Below are 14004 nucleotides of genomic sequence, written 5' to 3' on the forward strand. Positions count from 1 at the left end.
TGTAATGACTAAGGTGCTGGCATAATGAAAAGCATTAATACCCAAATCCTTTTCAGAAGTTCTACAAACTCCTTAATGCAAGAAACCCCCCCCTGCTCCTCAGGATCACCCCAAGACCCTTCGTGTGCTCAGCTGGACCCCCTTACCTTTTAATTCACATTCACACCCACAGCGCCCGGTGTCTGCAGACAGGATACCAGAGTTAAGACCTGTGCAGGTGATCAGACAACCAGAACCATTCCTTCTGGCCTCAAAAGCCCATCAGTTAACCCCCAGCCCTCATGCTTGCTCCGCACTGGAGCTCGGGGAGCCTGGGAGCACCAGGGCTGCGCAAACTGGGCCACCCCCCTCCGGCCCTGCCACGAGCATCCTTCCCCACACCCAGCCAGCAATAAACATGTCAGGTGCGCTAAGCTTGTGAGGATCGATTCCCTTCACAGGATCAACAAAGCAATTTGCTGTCTAGGTCTTGTTCTGTTGTGAATAATAAGCAGCCAAGGAAGTTTGGCCTGTGTAACACCTTGCGCACTTGAAAATTGGAAACCATAGGGACTGTAAAGGCAGGAAGCGGAAAAACACAGAGGGGGAAAGAAGGGAGGGGAATTCCAGGCACTGATTGTCAGCATCATCTTCTCAGATACCTAATCCATTAAGGGCTCTTCAGGCTCTCGAGTGCTGCAGGCAAACAGAGGGCAGTAATTCAGCGGGGTGTGAAAGTGTCTCTGCAGCGGGAGGAGGGCAGCAGGGGCAGTGCCAGCCCTGCCTGCCACCCGCAGCCAGCTCGGAGAGCCCAGGTCGCTGCCGGGGCTGTGGGGCAGCTTGTGTTGCTCCAGTGGTCGGTCATGTTCTTGTTTAGTGTGCAGCCTCTCTCCTTAAAAGCTTTCTTTTGTGGTTCGTCCTCCTCTCCCGCTTCAGGGCCCGTACAGCCTTGCAGGGCAGGGGATGCTGGGCAGCATGGGGCAGGACATCTCTGTCGCTGCAGCTCTGTGGAACAAGGACAGACTCCCCAGGACAGATCTCTTGGGGCCCTCTCCAAAATGACCCTCCTCCATCAGTCCACCTGTGGCTGGCTGGTGCTTACCTCTGGCTGTCCCCCCATGCTTTCTCTCCATGCACAGCCCAGTCTCTGGTCACTGGGAAGTGTATTGTTCTCCACTGGACCCACCATCACCTTACCAGACCCTCTAGCACTGCCTGTGCCAGCGAGCCCAGTGATGAAAATGCAAGAGTTGCATCTTCCTTATGCAACTGCACAAGTTCATCCAGTACATTCAGCAACAGCCTATGCAGAAGGCAGCTTTTGCCTGGTGCACCCAAAGCCTTGCAGGTCCCCCCCTCCCCAGGGGATATATCCAAAGCCAGGTGCTGGTGTTGCACAGGCAAGGTCTGGATGTGAAGGCACATGGCCCATGCCCATGGTGGGTGCTCTACCTAAGATCAGATGCAAAACCAGCTGTTGTTTTCAAAAGGTCGCGTGATTAACCCAAAACTTGGAGGAGGAGTGTGAGGAGAGACCCATGCATATATCAAACCACACGCATCCCCAAGGCCAGCCATATGAGCCCTCCCCGAAAGCCACAGGAGACACACTTCAGCTCTCTCTTTGACAGTGGTATTTTGTCCCTTTTGCTCCCTGGAGTGTTTTCAGCATACTAACATCAGTCCATTAACATTGAACCCAGCCCTCCTTCCCCTTAGCAACAGCATCAATATTTATGATGTGTAGCTAATGCAGTCTACTTATATGATTTCTAGGATTTCAGGTGGGAATTCTTTGTACAAAAGACCTCTATTACCTTTCAGTATAGGATGCTGCTGTTCACCTGAAAAACAAGCATTATGGATCTGTGACCTTTCTTTTACAAGCTGTTTCATGCTGAAGAGACCCAGCCTGCAGCTGCTTCTCAATCACGGATAATTTAAGCGGGAGTATAGGTACCAGAAACCCACCCAATATTAATTGGTCTGCTTAGGCAGGTTTCTGTAAGTGTCTGAAGAGGATCAAGCCTATTGATTAGTTAACCAATAATCTATATTCAGCCTTCGGTGCAAACTCTGCAGCTGTGTGCTTGTGTCACTCTGCTGCTTTTAGTTACACGAAATGGTGAGCAAGTCGAGCACCCTCAGGGTTGGCTTTATTAGCCTCTTGCCTGAAGAGGCTGTTTGAAAGGCTGTGAAATGTCTGTACCGGAGCATAACGAAGAGCTTGGAGGTAGATGAGTGGTGATGGAGGGAGACTGATGTTGTGAATAAAACTTGGTCTTTGACTATTGAATAGGGCTAATGTTATGGGGCTGATGAATGGTAGGTGTTAACAAATCCATCAGGGTTTGAAATGTTGTGGTGAGCAGCCCATGAGGCACGTAGGAGGGAAGTGCTACCTGCGAGGCAGCTCTCGAAGGCAGGGTGCAGGAATCCTGGTGTCAAGGATGGGCTGCACCAGCTCGTGAGGCTTGTAGAAGTTTCTTCACCCTAGGTTTCCTGTAGCAGAGTGTCAGGCATCAAATCTTATAAAAAATAATTTATTCAGATGGTTCAACTGGAAAAAAAAAAAAAAAGTTCAAGCAGGATGCCTCTGGAGAGGGACCCCAAAGAAAAAAAAAAACCCTAGGCAATTATACCTCTACAGTCTGTGCACCCACCTCTCACATGCATCTTTCACGCGCCTCTTGGGCCTATGGTGATTTCTGGTCTGGGATTTTCTAACAGATTGCTTCTCTGTCTCCAGACAGGCCCTTATCTTGTCAAGTTGAAGCTTCTGCTGAGAGTTGTAGCCTCCTTATCTTCTGGTTTGTGCTGGCTCTGGGAGTCCCTCTTTTGTTTAACTTGGTAAAAAGTTCAGCAAACGGAGGTAAAAGTTCCCAGCTTGCAGCCTAAGGCTTCAGCAGATCTAGCTACTCACACTAAGTAATGCTAAACAAACAGTATGCCAAATCACACAATATTATGCTATGTGACCCCTGCGTCCTAATCCTAAGTGACTGAGTGATTCATTCTATTTAAAACTTATTTAAGCTAAAGGACTAGTATTTCTTAACAAGGTGTCAGTATGTGCAAAGACCTTCGACATCTTCTCTGGGCTCTTCTCCCCACCCCACGAGCTGATGCTGGGACATGGCAGCTCTGCGATGCTGCAGTTTCATGCTCCTGCTGTTGTTGTTCAGTGAGAACTTCAGTCTTTAAAGGGGGTGGCTCTGAAAGGACTTTCACCCTCTCTGGCAGCAAAGGCTTTCTGCAGGGGGGATCTTTTTCAGCTCACTGCCTGGCTAAGGAGGGCTGGGAGAAGTTTGGTTGTTTCTTTCTTTTTCATGTAAATAGGTTGTTCAGCAAGAGTGGTGTTTTGAAGCCAAGCAAAAACATTGCTGAGTGTTGATCAAGTCCCATGTGCTTTATTTTTGTTCAGACACAGCCCTTTAAACAAGGGAGCCAAATACTTTGTATGACCCAGCACAATTACCATGCTTCCCTCCCTCCTTCCTTGCTTCTTCTGGAATTAACTATTTGTGCGACATTTAACCTGGGCTTTTCTGTTGTCCCTCACTTCCACTGCATTCTCTGGACCCTTTAATTTATCTGTGGTTTATACAATCCCAGAGTTTCCCACAGATCCCCAGGAGAGAGATTGCTTTAGGACTGACATGTGCCAGACACAGTGCTACCAGCTGGACGTGTCCCCTCTTGGCACTAAAGCCCCACAAAGGCATTAGGGACAAGGCAACAGTTATCTGAGTGATGGCTCAAACACTGAGAAATCCTTTACAGCTCCCAGGACTGGATGTTTCTGCCAGGGCACAGCCTTCAGACTCGAAACTTCTCGATGCTCCGGTGAAGCTGCTGCCCTTTTCTTTTTAGGGCATCCAGCAGCCAAAACCCAGAATGCTAGTTGTTAAAAACAGTTGACTGATGATTATGTTCCCTCTCTTTTAATTAAAAGAGTGGCATTTACAAATCAAAAATATCCACACCGGGATTTTTCCTGCCCTGGTATTTTAAATAATAATTGTTAATTATTAATTATTCATGATTAATGAATGCTTTGCACATCTAAATGTCTTCCTTCCAGACAACCCTGTAAAATCATTTGCTATAATTGTGAGAAATCTGCTAGGCTGGTGATAGCGGTGGAAGTCCTGGGGCTCCAGTGGAAACACAGCAGATCTTGGCTAATATATGGCCGAACTTGTCACCGGGGAGGGTGCCTCTGGCAGCTAATGGGTTTGCTCTTTGGATGTACTCAGTTATATCTGCCTGCTCTAGCAACTGCAGGGAGCCCCTTTTGTTCCTGCTGTCTGTAGGAGGCTGCCTGGCTCACCCCCAGTGACAGAGCTGCAAACCCGAGGGGCTGCGGGCATCCCCCCTGCGCGGAGCAGCGGTGCGGGCTGCCGGAGCTGGGGGCCAAGGCGCAACAGAAGGGAGAACTTGACCTTTGGAACTTGAGACCAACATGTCCAAGTTTGGAGCCTGAAGTTCAGCTCTAAAACATTGATCCCAGCTCAAGGACTCAGGGGGCTGAAGTTCAAGAGTGCTTAGTGTGTAACAGTCCTCTTGACTTCGCTCTACAAAGAGAACTACAGGGGAGAAGTTTGGTGGCACCATTGCTTGTCAGCCCCTCCAGCTCTGGGAACATGCTGTCTTTGTCAGCTCATTGGTTTCTTCTACGTCACTTTTTCCTTCTAGGATTCATAACCAAGGTTCAAGTTCGCCGGATGCTTGTGCAAACTCAGTAGAAAACAACGGTCCAGTTTCACTGGGACTGGCTTGTAACGTTTACCTCCATGGTTACATACCAAATTGGCTGAGTATTATCATTATGCTGACTGCTGCACCTATGGGATGTGCTTTCAGCCCACCCGAGTGGGCAAGATATTCTTGTGGGTGGTGTGCATCCTGAAGGCAGAGGTTTTCTTTGCTGTGGCTCACCTCCTGCAGGATTTCTCTTTGCTCAAGTGATTGCAAGATGTTCCAGTGCTGTACACTGCTCTGTTTGCTCCTTTTGCCTGTCCAGCAAGTGTGCTGGCAGCAGAAATTGGTGTTTTGCTGCAATCTAGTGGTGTAGCACACGGAACAAGTTCATGGTAATGACTTCAGGCTGAAGATAGGCTCCCAAGCACCTTTTCCCAGGCTCTAAGGGGTAGAGCTTGACTTCTGTAGGAGCTGAGATACTCCTGTATGTGTGCTCTGTACTAACAATTCCTTCAGAAAATGAGAGAAAACAAAAGCAGTGTACATTATTCTTCATATTAAGCAATAGATAAAATGGATACTGCACAAGATACCTGATGCAGAAAGGTGTTTCAGGAAGTATAACCTTTAAAATTAAGCAATAGAGAAGATGGATGCTGCACAAGATACATGATGCAGAAAGCTGTTTCAGGAAGTATGACCTTTTAAATTTGCCACCTGGAGAGTTCTGGAAATCTTTAGATTTTATGATGGGCCAATGTCACTGACTTACTGCATAATGAGCAGCTGACTCATATTAGAAATCAAGGTGATATAAGCACAGGCAAGTTGGCTTAGTTTTTTCCAGCTGAGCAAGCTTTGAATCCTCTGGCAGTAAATAAGTAAATGAAGGCACTTAGTGCTCCTCAAGTCTGTAGAAATGCTTGCAGGGTGTGACAGGAGCATGATGGAGTTGTGCAAGGGAAAGGTAAAGAGTTTGGGGGTCTTCTGTTTGTTGGTTTTTTTTTTCCCATTCTCCACTTCCTCTCAACCCCTCCTTGGGACACTGAGGAGCTATAAGGGAATGACATAATTCAGTTTTCCCTTGAAAACACCTCCTTTGTTTTCATCTTTTTTGCACCTGCTCATGCAAAATAGGAGACTTGAGAGGGCAAGTGCTGGTGAGCACAGGGATATAATGCAAACCTGCCTGGCCCCAAAAGGTAACGTTTGCAGGAGAAATAGAAGGAAAATGATGGGCAAAGCTGCCTGGACTCTTGTATCTGCGACCATTGAATCTGTCTGGAAAGAGCAGTATCAGAGCAGGGCTTTGTTCACATGGAGCTGCTTAATATTTCATGGTAAGCTGGTGTTAGACGCAGGAGTCTCCAGGAATGGCTGGAGCTGAGAGGTCTTGCTGCCCCGGGGTGGGGCTGGGAGCACCCCTGGCCCCCCAAAGCAGGCGCCCCACAGCCACGCCACCCCCCCCCCAAGGTGGTTCTGCAGACCAGGTCTGGAGCTGTGAGCCTGGAGCTGCAAACTGTGCAGAGGAATTTGACCCAGATAAAGATGGGGGTATCAGAGGCAATTTTTAGGGCAACAACTGCTTTTGGATGCTGTTTTGTAAAAAATTCTCAGGGCAAGTTCAGCTGGTGTCCCTGCTGGTTCAGGAACAGAAATGTCAGTATTTCCTTGTGGACTTACCTGATGGTGCATCTCAGGATTTCAACCACCTCTCTTTTGCCGTGGCTGCAGTCTTGATTGTCACAAGTAGGCAAATAAAAGGGTTTTTTCTAGATCTAAAAGTTGAAGGAAACTTTTCCTGCAATGACGGCTGGAGCATGCCTGGCTGACACCAAGTAAATCTCTCTACGGGTTGCAGAGCACTCACCTAGCCAACTGCAATTCTTTTCCTTCACTTTTGTGCCAGTAATGTGCCCACAGAGAAGGCTTTACTCCCAGCACCAAGGAGCTCATCCTCTTTGGTGAGCGTTTGTAGGGAAATTAAATAGCTGTTCTCAGTTTGCTGCAAACCACCTGCAGATTTTCCCAGTCGGCTGAGACACGCAGGCGAGACTTACAACAGCGATACTATGACTGCGTGTTTTGAGGGTTGGGTTTTGTGCACGCTAAAAAAAAAAATCGCCTTTAAGCAAGAAAACACCGTTTTGCTGTAGCAGCAGATGGCAGCACCGGATAACGGATGGCGGGAGAGCTCCAGCCTGGCTGGTCAGTCCTGGGCACCGCCCCCCCCCCAACCGCAGCTTTACGGGTGGTTTGGTAGCCGTAAATTGGGGTTTTTTTGCATCCTTCTGCAGTTGCAGAGGTCTGGTATTGCTGGCAAGGGGATGTGAGGCCTTTGGAGTTGGATGCTCATGTGCTGAAGGATTTCCTCCTTTCCCTTTTAAATTGTTGGCTCCAAAGGAATAGAAGTCTGGTCTGCATTGCGTGCTTGTAGTGGCTTAGTGAACAACAGGATGAGTGTATTTAAATGCCAGTCGGGGTTTTAAATCCTCTGCACCAATAGTAAATAAAACTGCAGGTGCATTAATGGGGTAAGACACCTCTGCCAGTGCTCCTGTAGCTGCAGATGGGAAGGGCTTTGTGTCCTGTGCTCTCAACTAGGAAAGTGCAGACTGGCTGCAACAACACAATAATTTATGTCCTAGGGGCAAGCAAAGCCGCTGCTCCATTAAAACAAAGTGCCTGGGATGCTCATCCATCACTAGCTTTTCCTGAAAGACTCAAATGTCATAGCAGGGTGCCCATAAATCCATCTTTCCAAGTGTAAATGCTTTAAGGCTAATCAATACTTTTTACAGAGATTGGTTGGAGGAGAGGAGCTCATCTAATTTCTCCTCATTGCCCAGTCCCTGATTAACCATGTTAATTTGATTGCAGCGGATCTCCAGGGACAAAGGAAAGGAAGGGACCCTCTTTGAGCTCTTGAGTGAGCACAAATATCCCGAGTGGGTTTGGCACGGGATCAGAGCACACTACAGCCGTGTCGGGAGTCAGCTCCTCGCCTCCCCTGCCTGGGCTCTGCCCCGCGGGAGGGTCTGGCTCAATAACCACCGCACATATGTCCCTCTCTGTCGGTATGGGATGGCCTCCTAGTTCTAGCGCGCTCTTGCTGGGAAACACCAAGCACCTGGGCCTCAGCTTCGTGATAATTTTAACTATCACAAACATATCTTGCAAGTGCAAGGTATAATTTCTATCGCACATACATGCTTCATCTGAAGTTGCCAATGGTTTGCCACAAACTATTTCTCCTGGTGATTTTGATCCTTGCTGCACCAGCTTTGGCTATCCCTAGACACAGTTGCAGGCTAGGAGACGTGACTAAGTTTAATTTCCCCCATGTACACACGCTTGAACAGCCTTCAAGCATCAGAGCTCTGCTTGTCGTTTTTTCCAGTACATCTCGCAGAAGTAGCTACAAAGAAGAGTAAGCAAATTTTTGTTCATGGCACAAACAGATCAGCACTGTATGTTGTAAATCAGTATCATTGTGATGCAGGTAGGCAGCGTCCTCCAGACAGGAGTCTCTACAAAGCGACTTCCAAAAGCACGAAGGAATATTTCAGTTCCATCTCAGCAGGCTGTTTTGCAACCAACACCACTAAAAGGAGACGAGGGACAGACACTTGTGGGAACAAGAAGTGAATTTTGCAAGGTACTGAGCAGCTCGTGAAGTACACTGTGCCCTTGGATTCCTCTGGAGTTAACAGCAATCAGCAACTTGGAGAAGCACTCAACACTGTTTAGGAGGGAGCTCTTGAGTGACTTTACTCCTGCCCTAAATCTAGCTGAACAAAGGGATCCCTGCAGAAATGGCAAAGCCTGATGAAATCTAATGTTTCCAAAGGTGCTGAGCAGCTCCAGGGGAAGGGAGGTAAGCCTGTGCCTTAGTGACTTTAATATTAAAAGGCCCCAGCTTTACACACCTGCTTTCCTTCTACTTTGCTACTGATCCCTCTTTGCTCCGTGTATGGTTTGGCTTTTGCCCTTGCTTTCACCAGCACCCTGACAGTTGGGGATGGGTGGCTGGAGCTCTGTTCAGCACTGGCTTTTGCACTGTCTCAGCTATTCTTAATTGATTTATCTTCCTTCATTTATAATAGCTGGGCTGTTGCTGTCCTGCAGCACCTGCTCTCTGAATCCGGTTTTGTTACTGCACCTATTACTCAATAGTAAAATTGCAGTCTACAGCTGCTTTTCCAGATCTTGTGAGGGAGGTTTTCTCTGGTGGTCCAGTAGACCCTGCGGGACACACACCTGACTTCTGACACGTGAATTCTTCACTGACTTTCATGGGATAGCAACACATGTAAATGGAAACATGTCTTTTGGGATATTGAGCCAGGGACCTCAATACTTTTGTGATAAACCCCAAAGAGCTTTGCATATATGATGTGTGTCACCAAGTTCAATTTATACTGTCTAGAAGATATGCTAAATTAATAAGGATCAGAGTGCTGCTTCTAGGGAAAGTGTCTATGCTAGTTTAAGTTTCACAACCTCAGCAGAACGCTTGTAATAAAATGGATGGCGAGGGAAGGGGCAAATCTTGCTGTGAGTGTTTCCTAGATGAGGGAGGCTTTAATTAAACTGACATTTCTGATAAGCAAGTCACTGAAGGAGATGTCTGGGCTGTGATGTTAACAGAAGCCTCTGCTGGGTCACTCGGTGGGGGACAGTGCCCGATTGCAGATAGCCACCAGCTGCCGCCTTGCCCAGAGCCAAGCAGTGACACTTCTACTCCTCTTCAGCAGCACCCTGCGTGGCAAAGAGCCCCCCACGGGTGACCACTGATGGGTGTGGAGGGGGGGGGAGGGGGCATGAAAGGGGTTGCTCCTCCGCAGCTCCTCACCTGGGTGGCTCCCAGCACTCAGAAAAAGACTCGTCCTTTCCTGCCCAGCTTGAGACGGGCTTTAGAGCCCACGGAGACCCGCGTGGGTTGGAACCCCGATTCGGGCTTTTAGTGCCTGCGGGAAATTTTGGGGAGCTGCGCAGCCGGGAGGGCAGAGCCGGCGGCGCGCTAAGGGGCTGCAGCTGCTAATTAACAGCACCGCTAATGAATCCCTCCCCCTGCCACATACCCCGCCAGCCCCTGCCTTCCTCCCTGCCTCCTCCCGGGGCGCGCTCGCCCGGGAGCGCGCAGTGCGGCGCGGCCGCGCCCGGGAGCGCGCAGTGCGGCGCACCGAGCCCCGGCTGCGGCGAGCCCCGGCGCTCCCCGAGCAGGTAAGTGGGGTTCGGGGGGGGGGGGGGGAATTGGGGGGTTCCGGGCTGTGGGCGGCTCCCGGAGGGATGCTCGGGTCGGTCCAGCCGGGGCACGGCTGGGGCTGCGGGGTGGGGTGGGGGGGGGGAGGGGGTGTTGGCTCTGCATCATTATTGCGGGTTTGGGACCCCGCTGCCTGTGGGGTGTTTCTTTCCCCCTTTCCCCTCCCCCCAATTTTTCCATCCCCAGGCTGGAGCTGTATGTGGGGGGAGCCGAGTACCAGGCGCTTGGGCATGTGATGGGATTTTTGCTCTTACGTCATGACATCGTGTCTATGCGTGCGATAAAATCCTGATGTGTCAGTCCGGGGGGACGGGGTGCGGGAAGGGAAACGCAGCCCGGGTAGAGACCTTTGTGTGCCAGGGCATGTTTCAGCCCCTGAAAGCTCCTGGGGAGGAAGGCTCGCTCTGCGGGGTGGCTGCACCCTGCTGCTTCTCTCTCATGTTTGGGGGTGGATTTGTGTTCTCCCCCTGAAACACCCTGGGCTGGCAAAATATATCCGCCGGCCTCATCAGCGAGGCCTCTTTGAAAACACCTGGGTTGAGATGCTGCGTTGGACAGAGCTGGGCCTTGCAGGGGAGCAGCGGTTAGTGCCTGCCGTTATTTCGGTTCTGCATGCTCTGGCTGTGCCTGCAGAGCAGCTCTCGCTGCTATCGATCAGGCTTCTGGAGGTGGGGAAAGTGCTGAATCATTTGTGCTCCCGGCTGTACGGGCGGCTCAGCTGCTCCCTATCTCCGGCAGATGCTCAGAAATGGGCTGCAGAGACTGAAGGAAACTCTGCTACCTGTGCGTGGCCGTGTCTGAGGTGGGAGTCCTGTGGGCCTGGGAGAGGTACTGTTTGGCTTGAGCACAGTGCAGTATCTTCTTCTGTGGCCTTAGTTGCTCCTTGGAGGATAGGGCACAGGGAAGATGCATGCTTGCATCTTGGTGAGGCCCCTGGGTACGGCACTGTGGGGATGCAGGGGGGGCTACGGGGGGTTGAGGGAGGTTTTTGCTAGAAAATCCTGTCCCTTCGACAACTGGGAAAGGCTCCCGGCGCTTCCTGCTTGGATAGGTTTTTCTTTTTCCTTTTGAATGCTGTCTTTGAGATTCTTTTTCAAGGTCAGGTCCTTGGAATAACATGTGCGCTATGGAGCACTTCAGCAAGTCGGACGGGGATGTTTTCTGTCTGCTTTTTGAAAGAGAGGCAGTGTAAAGGGGCAGGGGAACATGCCTATTGCAGAAAAATTGGAATACTGAAATGCAGACCAGACGCCTGACTGTTTTAAGATGGATACTGTGGCGCTGTCAGTGTTTCCGGGGTGCTCCTATCAGATGCTGAGTACAAAAGCAAGAATCCAGTGACTTTTACTGAGATGCCGACTCCTTTATTGCTGACCGTGTTTCTGTAAAATATCTACCTTTTGGCAGACAGCTAAATTGATCGTCAGGATGACTGCTTTGTTTCCAGAAAACTTCTTTGCATGGCCTACCTTGAAAGATAACTGCTCAAATTCAGCATCACATTCTTTCTATTTAACAGCTTCAGGCTGGGCCCTTGCTGACTTTCCTTTTTTTTGTGTAGCTGTAATGCGAGTACAACATAAATAATGCATGGAGGGCTTCTCAGCTGACGGAGGATGGGCTCAAGTTGTTAAATTTGAAAATGGACTTTGTTTACAGGGGTTGAGACCTGGGGACTGGCTTTGTCTTGCTCGAACTAGAGCTGTATGATAGTGCCGGCTGTCGTAATAACAAAGCTCCAACATCATCTCCAGTGTCTCTCCAGGGTTACTGCAGGCCGCAGTGTTTCCCGAGTTGAGTTGCCTTGGCTGTGGTTAGGGATCTGATTTAAACTAAGTCAGTCAATCCAATCATCTCTTCTCCCAACTAATGATTAAATGGAAAATATCCCAAGCTTTCAAATGGTATTAATTCATAATGAATTATTTGCCTTGCTGTGATCTAATTGTCTTTATCTTCATGGGTCTTGTGTATAAAATCGATGCTGCTGCTGGCAAAGTGCCACCGCAAAGGCTTTCTGCAGTGCACGAGTATCAAAGATCATCAAATACCTTTAATAATAACAGCAAGAAATGAGGTCTTATCCTTCATATCTGTGCTCGTGTCTGCTGCCTGAAACCCTGCACGGAGGCTACTCGCAGGAGACCCCCGTGTGTAGGTCTTAGCATGGTTGTATCTCTCCTGCGAAGGAGGACACTGAGCTGCTGGGTGCAGCCCGCACGAGGTGAGCGGGGAAGGTGTTGAGATCATGTATGAGGGGTAATGCCTCGATATTGTGTATTGGGACTGAGTGGGAATAGAAATGAAAAGCTGCAAATACAGATCCAGGCAGCAGTTGGAGTTGTCTGAGATGGTGAGGAAAGGAAGAATGGACGTGGACAGGAGGCCAAGGGACCTTTGTTGCTCAGTCGAGGCTGATGGCAAAGGGTAAATAGATGGCTTTTAGGGTAGTTTAACTTTTCACTGAAATGATTTTTTCCTTCCAATGCTGTTTCAGGCCTGGGTGGGTGACCTAGCATCCTTGGGAGAAGGCTTGCTGGGTGAATTATTCATAGGTACCAAGTACCTTGCCAGACTTGAATCCTTTATCCATTCCTGTCATCTCTTTAACCCCACTCAGCAGAAATGTGGTAGTTATGGGGTGTCTCAAACAAAATACTGCCTGGAAAAATGTCAGTGTTTCTAGAAATGGAGCCTACCTGGGCAGGGCGAAGGCTTGTGCAGGTTACTCAGAGCTTCAGAGTGTGTTGGCTCCACCTTGTTCTTGGTGTGCTCTGGTAAAGAGGAGCCCACGAGTGAAAGGTTTGCAGTTGAGATTGTTTAAGAAATCTAGAGAAATTAAACAGCCAAATTCCCAAGACACTTCTGCGGTTCTGATGTTATCCGTGAGCCTTTGGCAGGAGTTGCTGAATTTCTTCCTTCTCTGTACAGAAGTAGCATATGTGTGTTGACTTCTGTGGGGTTTTAATTTAGTTGTCTGTGCAGCACCAGGCTCTCAAATCTCATCAGCACTTAACCTTATATGTAGATGAACCTGAATGGTAAGGCAGAGCTCCTTCATGTGTGTAGTTACAGGAGTTCAGGGAGATGTGAAATCCTCTCATTTCCGCACTGTTGTGAAGCTCTGCTTGTTTAGGTGAAATAAGAATACAGGTGAATTGTGAGGAGTTAAGTCCATTACATAGATGTTTACATTGAATATCTGAGTTACAGAAAATCAGTTTTTACTTGAATTTGAACAAAAGCAAAACCTGGGAGGAGACTTTTAAAAATCCATGAAAGAAACCTAAACTCTGGTACTTCCCCTTTGAATCTTTATTGTTCCTTGGGTTTAGTTTTCCCTTACCAAAATATTCCCTTGTATCTTAAAACTGAGCAGGCAGCTCAAGCCAAGGAGTGTGTTCACTTGCAGTTTTTGAAAGGCTTTAGCAAATCTTGTCAGAGAGGTCTAGCCTGCCTCCCTGCCCTGTGGGTAACTTCTTTCAAAAATAGTTTTCTTTATTTTAAATGTTGCTGGATGACTTCTGCTCTGTCTTTTTTTTTTTTTTTTTTTTTTTTTTTCTCCTCCTGCTGAAGCAGGTCATACTTTCATTCTTTTACCTTTGCCGTCCAGGATAATTGTTGTGTAATTTTAGATATCCAGATCAGAAAGAATTTGCTTGACATTGTTGTTATGCTAAATAATCCCCTCTTTTTTTTTTTTTTTAATCCAGATCTGAAAGAAACCGTGCTGTGTTATTATGGATTAAAATAGAGGAGGATTTAGACTTCAGCCCTGCTTATAGGGATCACCATTCCTAGTTAATGAGATAGGAGGAGAGGGAAGGATTAACAACTGAACAAATAGTAATGGTTTTGCATGGCTAAACCAGGTAGAAGTTCCCAAGGATGCTATGCAGGGACAAGTCTTTGCCTTGCCTCTTTAGCTCCCCTCGGTTCAGAGCCCTTTGGATCTCATCCCATCCTCTTTCCACTGGTGATAACTGGGTCCTGTCATCCTCACTGTAGGAATGCAGCTTAGAGAGAACAGCCCAAGGGCACAGGAGAGCAAAGCA

At 48.5% G+C, this 14004-nt stretch overlaps 1 protein-coding gene across 28 annotated transcripts in view; it reads left to right on the forward strand.

Annotated features, from left to right (window-relative positions):
* Positions 1-9545: 9545 nt before the first annotated feature.
* The window catches only part of NFASC (neurofascin), a 94439-nt gene continuing 89980 nt past the window's right edge, over positions 9546-14004 (forward strand). For 6 of the 28 annotated variants that reach the window (XM_042800184.1, XM_042800194.1, XM_042800185.1 and 3 more), the window contains exon 1: positions 9565-9909. The gene's annotated coding sequence lies outside the window, so the exon portion shown is untranslated. Of the gene's footprint in view, positions 9910-10237; positions 10533-10729; positions 10752-14004 lie in introns of those variants that run through there. The other 22 variants (XR_006166028.1, XM_042800195.1, XM_042800173.1 and 19 more) reach the window with 15 other exon arrangements.

Source organism: Tyto alba, unplaced genomic scaffold (genome assembly GCF_018691265.1).
Source record: "Tyto alba isolate M040663 unplaced genomic scaffold, T.alba_DEE_v4.0 Super-Scaffold_30, whole genome shotgun sequence".
NCBI classification, from domain to species: Eukaryota; Metazoa; Chordata; class Aves; order Strigiformes; family Tytonidae; genus Tyto; species Tyto alba.